The following is a 10,607-nucleotide window of genomic DNA, read 5'->3' as shown; positions in this document are numbered from 1 at the left end:
ATGGCAGGCCGTGGGTGGCCTGGACGGAGGGAGGGGCAGATTCACGAGGGCCTGGATTGGCGGGGTGGGGCGGTGGGCATGGAGGGGGGGTCTGCCTTCTCCTGCCTCTGCCTCTAGCCCTCTGGGACCCTCATGTGCTCTCACCCTGCGGGCACCCCATGCTCAGAAGGGCCACAGCGGTCACCAAAGGGCTGTGTGGTCACTGTGCCTCGACAGGAAGAGCAGGCAGAAAGAGCCTGGGTGGGCGGTCAGCGCGAGGGCTCCCCACAAGCCCTCCCTGGGTGTCCCCAGCAAGTTCTGTGCCCCCAAGACGGAGGTCCTGGGCTGCCGAGGCGGCCAACCTAATGCCGTCAGGGGTCGGGCTGGCAACAGAGAGGTGTGGAGCCGGCCAGGTGGGTCCAGCACCAGCAGGAAGGAAGGGAGCCGCAGCGGCAGCCCTGCCCACAGGCACCCACATCCGATTCCCCAGGAAGGCTGGGCGCCAGCTCGACGTCTGCCGGCCTCCTTGCCACCCAGCTGTGACCCTGATGACCACAGGTCCTTCCAGCTCCTCCGGACAGCGTGCCCGGGAAGCCGGAGAGAGGAAAGGGAGAGAGGCACCCGCTGGCCCGTGCGGGGTGGGACGGGGAACTGAGCCCCGAACCCCACGGTGTGGGGGGCCAGGGCTGGGAGGCTCCGCGGGACCATCTTGACCTGCTCTCAGCCTAGACTCCCATGACGGGAGCCTTGAGGGACTCAGAAAGTCCGTGTTTCGGGGCCTTCTCAGCAGAATGATTCAAGGTTTCCGGCTCACCTCTCCTCTCACCTGCGCTCACCTCCTGGCCAGGTAACTGCCACGCCGCGTGGGCCCATTAGCTGGGCAGGAAGCAGTTCCAGCTCTCAGGGGTGGGGGGGCTGGGAGCCAGAGCTGCCTGGTTTCCCATCGGCTGTGGGCACAGAGTTTCCTCTTCCCAGAAGGAGGTGGGGACCCTGCTGGGCACGCATCAGCCCACCGGGTTGATGCTGCCCAAGTATCTTTTCCCAGGACGGTTTCCTTTGGATTATGCCCCTGAGATCTGTTCCTCGAGAGACATCAAAACCGGCTTCTGCAAGGAGCTCACGGCCACGGTTAGAGCAGGAGGCCTCGGACATCCTCGTCCTCTTGGCAGATAAGGAACCGGCTGCCCCGAGCACAGGCGCGCCCAGCCTTCCCTGGCCGCTGCCCAAGTGGCGTGAGCCCCATTGCACGGGAAGGGGCCCCGAAATTAATTGACACATTTCAGGCCAGACTTTCGTGGCTGCCCAGGGTGGGGCCCCTCCCCCAGGGGGGATGGGGTTAATGCTCCGGCCACTCCCTCGGCTGGCGATGTTTTTCCTAAGTGCTGGATTTTTCCTCTCTCCTCCCCTCTGCTCTGGGCCTCTCTGCCAACACCCGGAGTGGCCCACATCACTCCGCCCCCAGGACAGGCGGCTGGCTCCCAGCTATGTGCCCTTTCTGCCAAATCCCAGCTTTTCCATCATCATCAGTCTGAGGCTAAGGTGTCCCGAGGCCAGGCCTGTCGTCTCCCTTCCTGCCATCTTCTAGCCCCAGGTTGGCTCTGCTAAAGGCCCCGGGGCCTGCTCAGAGGACACATGGCCTGTGCAGACACGGACGGTGGCAGAGGGCCTGGGTGGACCGCATTGATGGCAGGCAGGGCTCAGTGCTCCGGGGCAGTGCATAAAGGCGTGGGATGCAGGGCTTCAGGGCAGAACCCCTGGATTCTGAGTGGTGGGGGGACCACAGCAGGTCATCACAGCCTCTCTGGGTCTCAATTTCCCCATCTGGAAAACGGGACCAATAATCCATATGATTATGGCGTCTGGCTCGGCCTGGGACTTTATAAGAATGTTCCACGAAGCCCGGAGTTTCCCTCAATACGCCTTTTCCCAAAGGAGTCCTCCTTCCCTGAAAAGTCCAGCCTCAAGCCAGCTTTCTCCTTGGCATAGGACGCCCGCGGAGAGGGATCCGGGAACCAGACACCCAGGCTGAAGTCAGGATGAAGGAGGCACCCTCCCAGAGGCCAGGACCCGTGGGTAGAACGCCCCACGGGGGGGCGGCTGGAGGGGAGATGACACACAGGAATGGATTTCTGAAGACACAAACACATTTCGCCCAAGCCAGACAGGAGACGGGCGAGCCCAGCACCTCCCAGCCCCCGAGGCGGGGATGGCCTGCTGGCCCTGGGCCGCCCGCCGCAGACCCTCCGTCCACGCTCCTGCCCGGGCCTCCTTCCCACAGCGCCGCGGGGGCTCTGTGCTCCAGCCAACATTTTAGAACCCAAAGCTTTTTCAACCCAACCTTTTAGAAACCCAGACCGCTTTCAAAAGCGACCCCCTTTGAAACGCGACCCTTTAAAACTCGCTTTGCCAATCCGTGCCCCAGAGTGTTGAAACCAAAATATTCTGGAAACCTCCTGGAAGCAAGACACTCCGGAAGAAAACCAACTGGAAATGGCTAAACGGTTTCATCTGGATTGTTTTCAAGCCCCCGATTTTTGCAAACTGCCTTGAACTAAAAGCAGTTCCGTCAAGGCCAGAATTTCCCCGGGAAGAAGCTGGGAGGTCTGAACCCGGCCCTCGGAAGTGCTTGCTTGCTCATAAGGACACATCTCAAGCTGTAAAGAGGAGCTGCGCCCGGATCTTGGAGGAGTCCTGGATCTTCTGCTCCACACACTTCGCTCTCACACTCTGCCCGGAAACCTCTCCCGATGCTTCTGCCCGATTCTGTGGTCCTCCAGCCACTGGGGCGGAAAAACCCATCCCAGAACCACACGTCAGACTCTGTCTCCATGAGCCTCGTGATTCCCCTCTGCTGTCTGAGCAGGCTGTTCCAGCCTCGGTGCTGGATACAGGCATGAAGTGACAGAACTCGGGGACCCTGAGATGCAGTGGGCAAGGCGGGGACCACAGACACGAGAACTGTGACACTCGGAGCGGTCCTCTTCCGATTGCTCATCTTTCCCGTTTTCATTCCTCCGACGAGCCCCAGGAAGCACAACCAAGGGCCCAGTCTGGGGAGACCATGTCATCCCTTCTCTGCCGCCACCACCCCAGCTCCTGGTGCAGAGGCAGATGGAGAGCAAGGAGCCGTGAAGAGATGTGCGGGGCCACATGGAAGCCCTGGGCTGGCGGGGGCAGGGGTGTGTGGCTCAAGGGTCGTCGCCGTACTGGGTTTGGAATTACACTGCTTTTCTGACCGTTTCTCAGCTGCGTGGAGCTCACACTCAGTTTTTACCCAGGGTTCGTTTTGCCATGGGACCGCCAAGGTGCCAGGCACTCCCAGCCTGGTGGTGGCCTCACCCAGCACGGATGTCCCAAGCTGTGCGAGCGTCAGGAGTGGCTTCTCCCCAGTCAGGGAGCAAATGTGCCCTCGCCTTCAGAACGTGGGGGGCCACGTTCACAGCTGTGCCACCTGTCACAGCTAATGTAAGGACGGCGGCAGCAGCTGTCTCAATTAGTATAATTGCACGTGGGTGTAAGGAAACAGAGTACCTGCTCTGTGCCACTTTCTCATGTCCTCTGTGAATACTTTTGGCAACAACAAGAATTGAAATTCTCTTCTGCAAACAATTAAGTATAGAATTACCATATGATCCAGCAATTCTACTCCTGGGTATACGCAAAAGAATTGAAAGCAGGACTCAAACAGGTATTTGTACACTCACGTTCATAGAGCATTATTCACAACAGCCAAAAGGTGGAGGCAGCCCAAGTGGCCATTGATGGATGAATGAATAAAGAAAATGTGGTCCATCCATACAACGGAATATTATTCAGCCTTAAAAAGGAAGGAAATTCTGACACCTGCTACCACCACGGACGGACCTTGAAGACATCATGATAAGTGAAATAAGCCGGTCACAGAAGGACAAATCCTGCATGATTCCCTGTGAGGTCCCTGGAGACGTCAAATTCATAGAGACGGAAAGTAGATGGTGGGCGCCAGGGGCTGGGGGAGGGGGATGGGAGTTAGCGTCTAATGGGGACTGAGTTTCAGTTTGGGAAGATGGACGAGTTCTGGAGATGGACGGTGGGGATGGTTGCGCAACGTGACTGTGCTTAATGCCGCTGAACTGTCCATCCCAAAATGGTTAAGATGGTAAATTTCATGTTATGTCTATTTTACCACGATTTTAAAGAGAATCAAAATTAACACCAATTGAAACCATCACCACCATCCCCGACGCATCCAAGAAAATATATTCACAAGGTCAATTTTTTTTTCTCGTGAGAAGCCCATTCTCTTAAACAGGATGGTCAGCCTGATAAAATAAATAGCTTTATCCTTATCATTATTATTTTACTGGGTGAAAAAAAGCATTTTAAAAGTTCCTACCCAAATTTGCTTAAAAGTGAACTCTAGGGCAGAAGCCCTGAGGCTGAGGTCACCGCCCGGCCCCCCGCCGGCTCCCTGGGTCCTGCAGAGGCGAGAATCGAGCTCAGTCCGCAAGGGCCAGTATGCTGGCCGAGGCTGGTGCCCTGCGCTCCGTCTGGAAGGCTGGATGCCGGCCCAGACGTCATGCGCTAAATTAGGCTCTGCGCTCGTCCCCTCGTTCTGGTCTCCCCTCCGGGTCTGCTGGATTCCTGAGATGAGCACGTGGCCTCTGCTGACCCTGGCCGGGGCCTCACTGAGCACAGGCCCTCAGGCTTTGAAGCTCTGGAAACATTAGAAGCAGAACATTGCCCCAGAAACCGGAGAGGGCAGCCGGGTCCGTGCTGACCAACCCCACGTTTTGGATGGTGCTTCGAGAGAGAGGGAGAAGAGACGGCACCTGACCTGTGTTCATGGAAGGAATTAAAGCATTTGGGCCTGCTGACTGAGGACCGCCCCCGAGGTGGCAGTGCCACACGTCTGCAGAAACAAAAGCACAAGAAGTTTGCTAGCTACCCCAGCCCAGGACAAAGCCAGAGACGCAGAACCAGAGCACAGCTTCCGGGCCTCCAGGGAACGGCTCCTTCTGTCAGATCCGCCGGAGCGGTGGAGTTCCGAGTATGCAGAAACCTTCCCATTCGTGGGATGATGCACCATACAGAAGAGAAGGTCAACTCACAGACCAGCCTGCAGATCCCACCGCTCTGGACACCTCTGCCAACTATGGGGCTGGCACCCTCTCCTCGCCCCGCCAAGCAAGCTTTCTTCTCTTCCAAGTCCAGCGCCCTCCCACCCAGATCTGCACCCAGCGCAAGCGTGCCGCGTCCCCAAAGTGCCAGGGAAGCTTTGGAGGGCCAGGCTGTAACTCCGAGTTCAGGTCCAACGCTCCCGCGAGGACCTCAGCCGCACTTCTCAGGTCCCACCTCTCCAGACACACCGCACACCCGCTCACGGGTCCGCCAGCCCGCCCGCCTCCCGCCAGGGCTCCCAGCTCGAACAATGAAAATCCGTAAAGAGCAGAAGGCAGGAGACGGGCTGTGTTCATTCATCACCGAGAGTCACTGCACAGATCCTTGCCACACATGCGTGACGGGGCCATCACCCTGAGCCAGTGCCCTCCAGATGGCGACCCGGACAGCCAAGATGAATCATTCCAGGCAGGCCTGAGGAACAACACTCGACAGGCATCAGGAGCGCCCAAGGGCAAGGGCAGAGACGCGAGCGAACCAGGTGTCAGTCCTCACCAGCTTGCCTCTGGACGACGCACGAAGAAACAATTCCCATCGGGAGAAGGATCCCACAGTCCCTCATTAATCTCTGCTGGTTTTTTCTTTTTTCTTTTTTCTTTTTTTGAGGAAGATTAGCCCTGAGCTAACTACTGCCAATCCTCCTCTTTTTGCTGAGGAAGACTGGCCCTGAGCTAACATCCGTGCCCATCTTCCTCTACTTTATATGTGGGACGCCTGACACAGCATGGCTTTTGCCAAGCGGTGCCATGTCCACACCCGGGATCTGAACCAGCGAACCCCAGGCCACTGAGAAGCGGAACGTGCACACTTAACTGCTGCGCCACCAGGCCAGCCCCTCTCTGCTGGTTTGAGTGGCCCAAACCAGTGGGTGTCCCCACAGGGGACCTTTGCCCCTGTCACTGGGTCTTGGCAGAGTAAGAAAGTATTTATAAAGTTTCATAACGCTGATACATTGTTTATACCGACATGAACAATAAGCTATACGCTAATACGCTCAGGCCATGTGGTTTTTCTTCATTAATGGAACATCTTTAACCCTCGTTTATCAGATGCCAGGGTAGCGATTAAACTGTACATGGGTCAGGATCCTGTACGATAAATGCCAGAAATCCAGCTCCAACGAGCTTAGTGCGTGGAAACGTGTTGGCCCCACACCTAAGGTTGCAGCTGGACCAGCTCCAGGTGTGCACATCCTCCAGGCGGTCCCGTGCTCCATCTCCCAGCCCTGTGCCCTTGCTGTGTGGTCTTAGTCTCAGTGTGGCTCTTCTGGAAGTGGCAGAGCTGGCTCAAAGCTCCTTCCCAAAGATTTGCAGCTGATGGCTCTGGGTCTGGTGGGTCCAGACTGGATTGTGAGCCCAGCCCGTATACAGCAAGCAGGCGACCCCCTAGCTAGAACTCAGGTGTCAGGTGGGGACATCCTTTCTCAACTCTCCCGGCCTGAGAGTGAGGGAGAGAGAGAAAAAAACAGCAGACGTCTACCGTAAGCATTCATTCCCAATTTCCCTTTTGGGAGAAACATTTTTAGATTAATTACGTTTACACTATCCAAGTTTTACCTTTTTAGGTTATGGAGTGTGGGGTGAGCAGAAAAGGACGTGCAGTTCATAAATAAATGAGCAAAATGACTCCTGGATAATTTGCTGGGGTGAGCGGACCCCCTCGGGTCTGCGTGCTATCTGGAGCCTGTTACTCTGCAGGGGGTGCCGCCGAGGAGAACAGACTTTCCCACGCCCTCGCCCACTGCCAAGAGCATCCCACCGCCCCTCTGAGCGGCTCTCCCATCCAAGGGGGAGAGCACACGCTGGGGAGAAAATCCCACCAGAAACGGGGCTCCCTTCCACAGAAACTTAAGAGAAGGCTCTGGGGACATCAGTGAGGCCCCCAAGGTCCTGCCACCGAGAACCCATTTGATGCCACATTTAACAAACAGCCAGCACAGCTGGTCCAGAGCTTGGTCCCCCGCACAAGGGTGCAGCCGAGGCAGCTGACATCCAGGGACATGTGTGTGGGCAGCTCAAAGGCCCTTGGGGACGGGGACCAGCAATCACACAACGCACACCTCACCCGTGGGGCTTGGACCCACAGAAGAGGGGAGCCCACGAGCTCCGAGCCATCCGCCGGGGCCAGACCAGCCTGCTGCGTCCTCCAATCCACTCCCATCTCCAACCCTCGAGGCCTCTCCAGACAAGGGGCACAGGACACGGGGCAAGGGAGTGAGAGGGTGGCCTGGCCAGCTCCCGATGGCCGTGGCTTCCACCAGCAGAGGGCTGTGGCTGCGGGAGACAAGTGTGGAAGACAGCAATCCTGACTCCCTCTGGGAGGAGGGATGGGGAGTGCCAGCATCTTTCAAAAGGAAGGGAATAAAAAGGCATGTTAGGATTCTCTGAAACAGAGGCAACAGTTCACTTCCCCAGGAACCGTGCAAGTTGCCCTCATGAGCCCCACAGACGACACGGGGCTCAGAAACTTCCAGAAGCCAGAGGGAGTGAGCTCCACGGGCCGGCCCGCGGTCACCTTATTAAACAGATGACCGCCCTCCGGGCTCATGGGCGGAAGTCCAGCCTCCTTCTCTCATCCACGCGTTCGCTCACTCAGTGAATGGTCACCTGTGCCCACGGCCCGCACGCCAGGCCTCACTGTAGGTGTGATGGTTGTGAAGGAGACGCATGCTGCAAGAGGGGCTGTCGCTGCCCACACCTGAGGGCGGAGATTCGGCTCTGATGAAATGCAGGGGCACTCCCCTCTCCAGCTCCTGTCACATCTCAAGGGACAGAATGCCTCCCCTGCCCTCCCAGCCACGTGCTCCCTGCCGACCAGCCCCGGGGGGAGCAGAGGCTGCGCAGGGTGGGCCAGCCCCCGTGCAGAGGAGGCCCCTCTGACTGCCCCGCGAGTGGCAGAGCCGGGTTAAAGCCCCCTCTTCAGTCAAACGAGGGAGGCACAGGAACGGCACCGGGGAGAGAAAACAGGATCCCAGCCTCGGCGGAAAAACAAACCCGAAAGTCTCCAAGTCATGGAAATTCCTTCAAAGTGGACGGTGAAAACAACACAGCAGCACGCCACCGAGATACGCGTCAGAAGTCGTAAGTGGATACACCGTATGGACGCATGAAGAAGTGTATCGGACATTTCAAGAGGAAAGAGGACTGACTGTGTCACACACACACACACACACACAGCCCACATGGTGCTAAATACCTGGGGGGCATGGAAAATGCACAGCCCCGTGGTCCGGAGGCCGTGGTCCAGGGCAGGCTCAGCCCACGCAGTCTCGCGTGTTGAGCGAGTCTTTCCCGCATCCTCCCCCCACTGTCAACGGGTCCAGTGCCCGGGTGGCCGGGCTGGGGTCTCAGCAATGACACGTGAGGGAGGATTTTGTACCAGAAACCACGAGTGTTATTAGGATTGTGGGTCAATGTGTTGATGACGGCTGGAGGACAGAGGCAAACAGAGAGTTTTAAGCCTATGGAATTGTTTGGCTAATCTAATTGTACCAAATCAATTTTAAAAATTTTACGGAATCTTAGCAGGAAAAAACATGAAGCCGAATTCCTCTGTAAGATATCACTCTGTGGTCAGGGAAACGCAAAGAATAAGAGAAATTGAGTTCCAGGCACAGGCCGCAGAAAGGGGCCGAGGCGGGGGTTCCCCTCTTTCCTCGGAGCCCGTCCCCTCGGCCCAGGAGGACTTTCTCTGCCATCACTTCCTGAGTCATCTCTTGGGCCCAGGGGGCGGCCGGGACGCCAGCACGGGGACTCGGATGGCTGCGTGGACAGGGCTGGCATTCTCTCCAACAGCCCCCGAGCCTCGACATCCCTGCAAACGTGCTCCGATGCTCAGAGAAACCGACCTGCAGTGTGACTATGCGAAGAACCGGGAACAGAGAAATGGGGGGACGTGCGTCCTGCCCTTAAGCAGCCCATCGCCCAGGGAGTTTTGACGAATGATTGAAACTCACGATGTATTTAATACAGGAAAGGAGATTTGAAACCATCCCCAATATGATCTTGTTTTCCCAGGACAGTCCCTCAACTCGTCTCTAACACAGAGCGTTACTCACAATAGCCACAAGGTGGAAGCAACCCAAGCATCCATCAATGCACGAATGGAGACAGAAAATGTGGTCCCTCCACACAGTGGAATATTATTCAGCCTTCAAAAGGAAGGAAATCTTGTCACATGCTACAACATGGATGAACCTCGAGGACATTATGCTTGGTGAAAGAAGCCAAGCACAAAAGGACAAATACTATATGATCCCACTTCGATGAGGTCTCTGGAACAGTAAAATTCATAGAGACAGAAAGTAGAAGGGCAGGTGTCAGGGCTGGGGGGTTAGTGTTTAATGGGGACAGAGCTTCAGTTTGGGAAAATGAGAACGTTTTAGAGACGATGGTGGTGATGGTTGCACAAGAATATGAATGTACTTAATGCCCCTGAAATGTACACTCAAAAACGGCCAAGATGATAAATTCTATATTGTGTGTATTTGATCACAATAAAAAAAAAGGTGGGGGGAGTCACCACGTCAGCAGGAGGGTCTCTGTCACACTCTCCTGACTTCCCCCTGCTTCCTCTTCCTCACGTCTGACAGTGACAGCGGTGTGCTCAGGTGGGGTCCTGCCTGCAAGCATCTGAAGAAACCTCCAGCGTAAGCCCTTAGCTGCCTCTGCGCCCAGGAAAATGGAGCGGGATGAAGGGGATCTCTCCCCACAACTCCAGCCCTGTTCCTCACACCAAAAAAAGACCCAAGAGGAGCCAGCCCTGATGGCCTCGTGGTCAAAGTTCTGCGCACTCTGCTTTGGCGGCCTGGGTTCGGTTCCTGGTCGCAAAACCACACCACTCGTCTGTCAGTAGCCATGCTGTGGTGGTGGCTCACAGAGAAGAACTAGAAGGACCCACAACTAGAATATACAACGATGTGCTGGGCCTTTGGGGAGAGGAAAAAAAAAAAGAAGAATATTGACACTAATGACACATCAGCTTCAGAGCGGAGTGAAGTGACACACGGGACGCACTGGGTTGGCATCTACCATCTGCACACACGCCCTGCGCCTTTGCCGATGTCACACATTCTACCCCGAGCATCAAGACCTTTCCCCACCCTGAGGCTGCGTTCAAACACCACCTTGCTCAGGAAGCCCTTCTCTCCCTCACTCCTCTGACGCTTTGTCCTTGAAGGCACTCAGCCCCCTGGCTGGGGTCGGGGGTCCCTGCTCTCGTCCCACACCATAGGACCACCTTGTCCTCTGGAGACAGAGCCAGCATGCCTGCTTGGTGACCTGAAGCCCCAAGGCACAAGGTATGACAGACAACTGCTGAATGAACAGGGTCCTGACAGACACCCTAAGTGACAAGGGCTCTGCAGACCATTATCCTAAAGCTGGACTCCTCAAGCTTGAGCTTTTTTTTTTTTTTTTTTTTTGCTGAGGAAGATTCGCCCTGAGCTAACATCTGCTGACAATCTTCCT

The sequence above is a fragment of the Equus quagga genome, chromosome 7, assembly GCF_021613505.1.
Source record: "Equus quagga isolate Etosha38 chromosome 7, UCLA_HA_Equagga_1.0, whole genome shotgun sequence".
Classification (NCBI taxonomy): domain Eukaryota; kingdom Metazoa; phylum Chordata; class Mammalia; order Perissodactyla; family Equidae; genus Equus; species Equus quagga.
The sequence above is the reverse complement of the archived record's forward strand: the minus strand, read 5'-3'. Positions refer to the sequence as shown.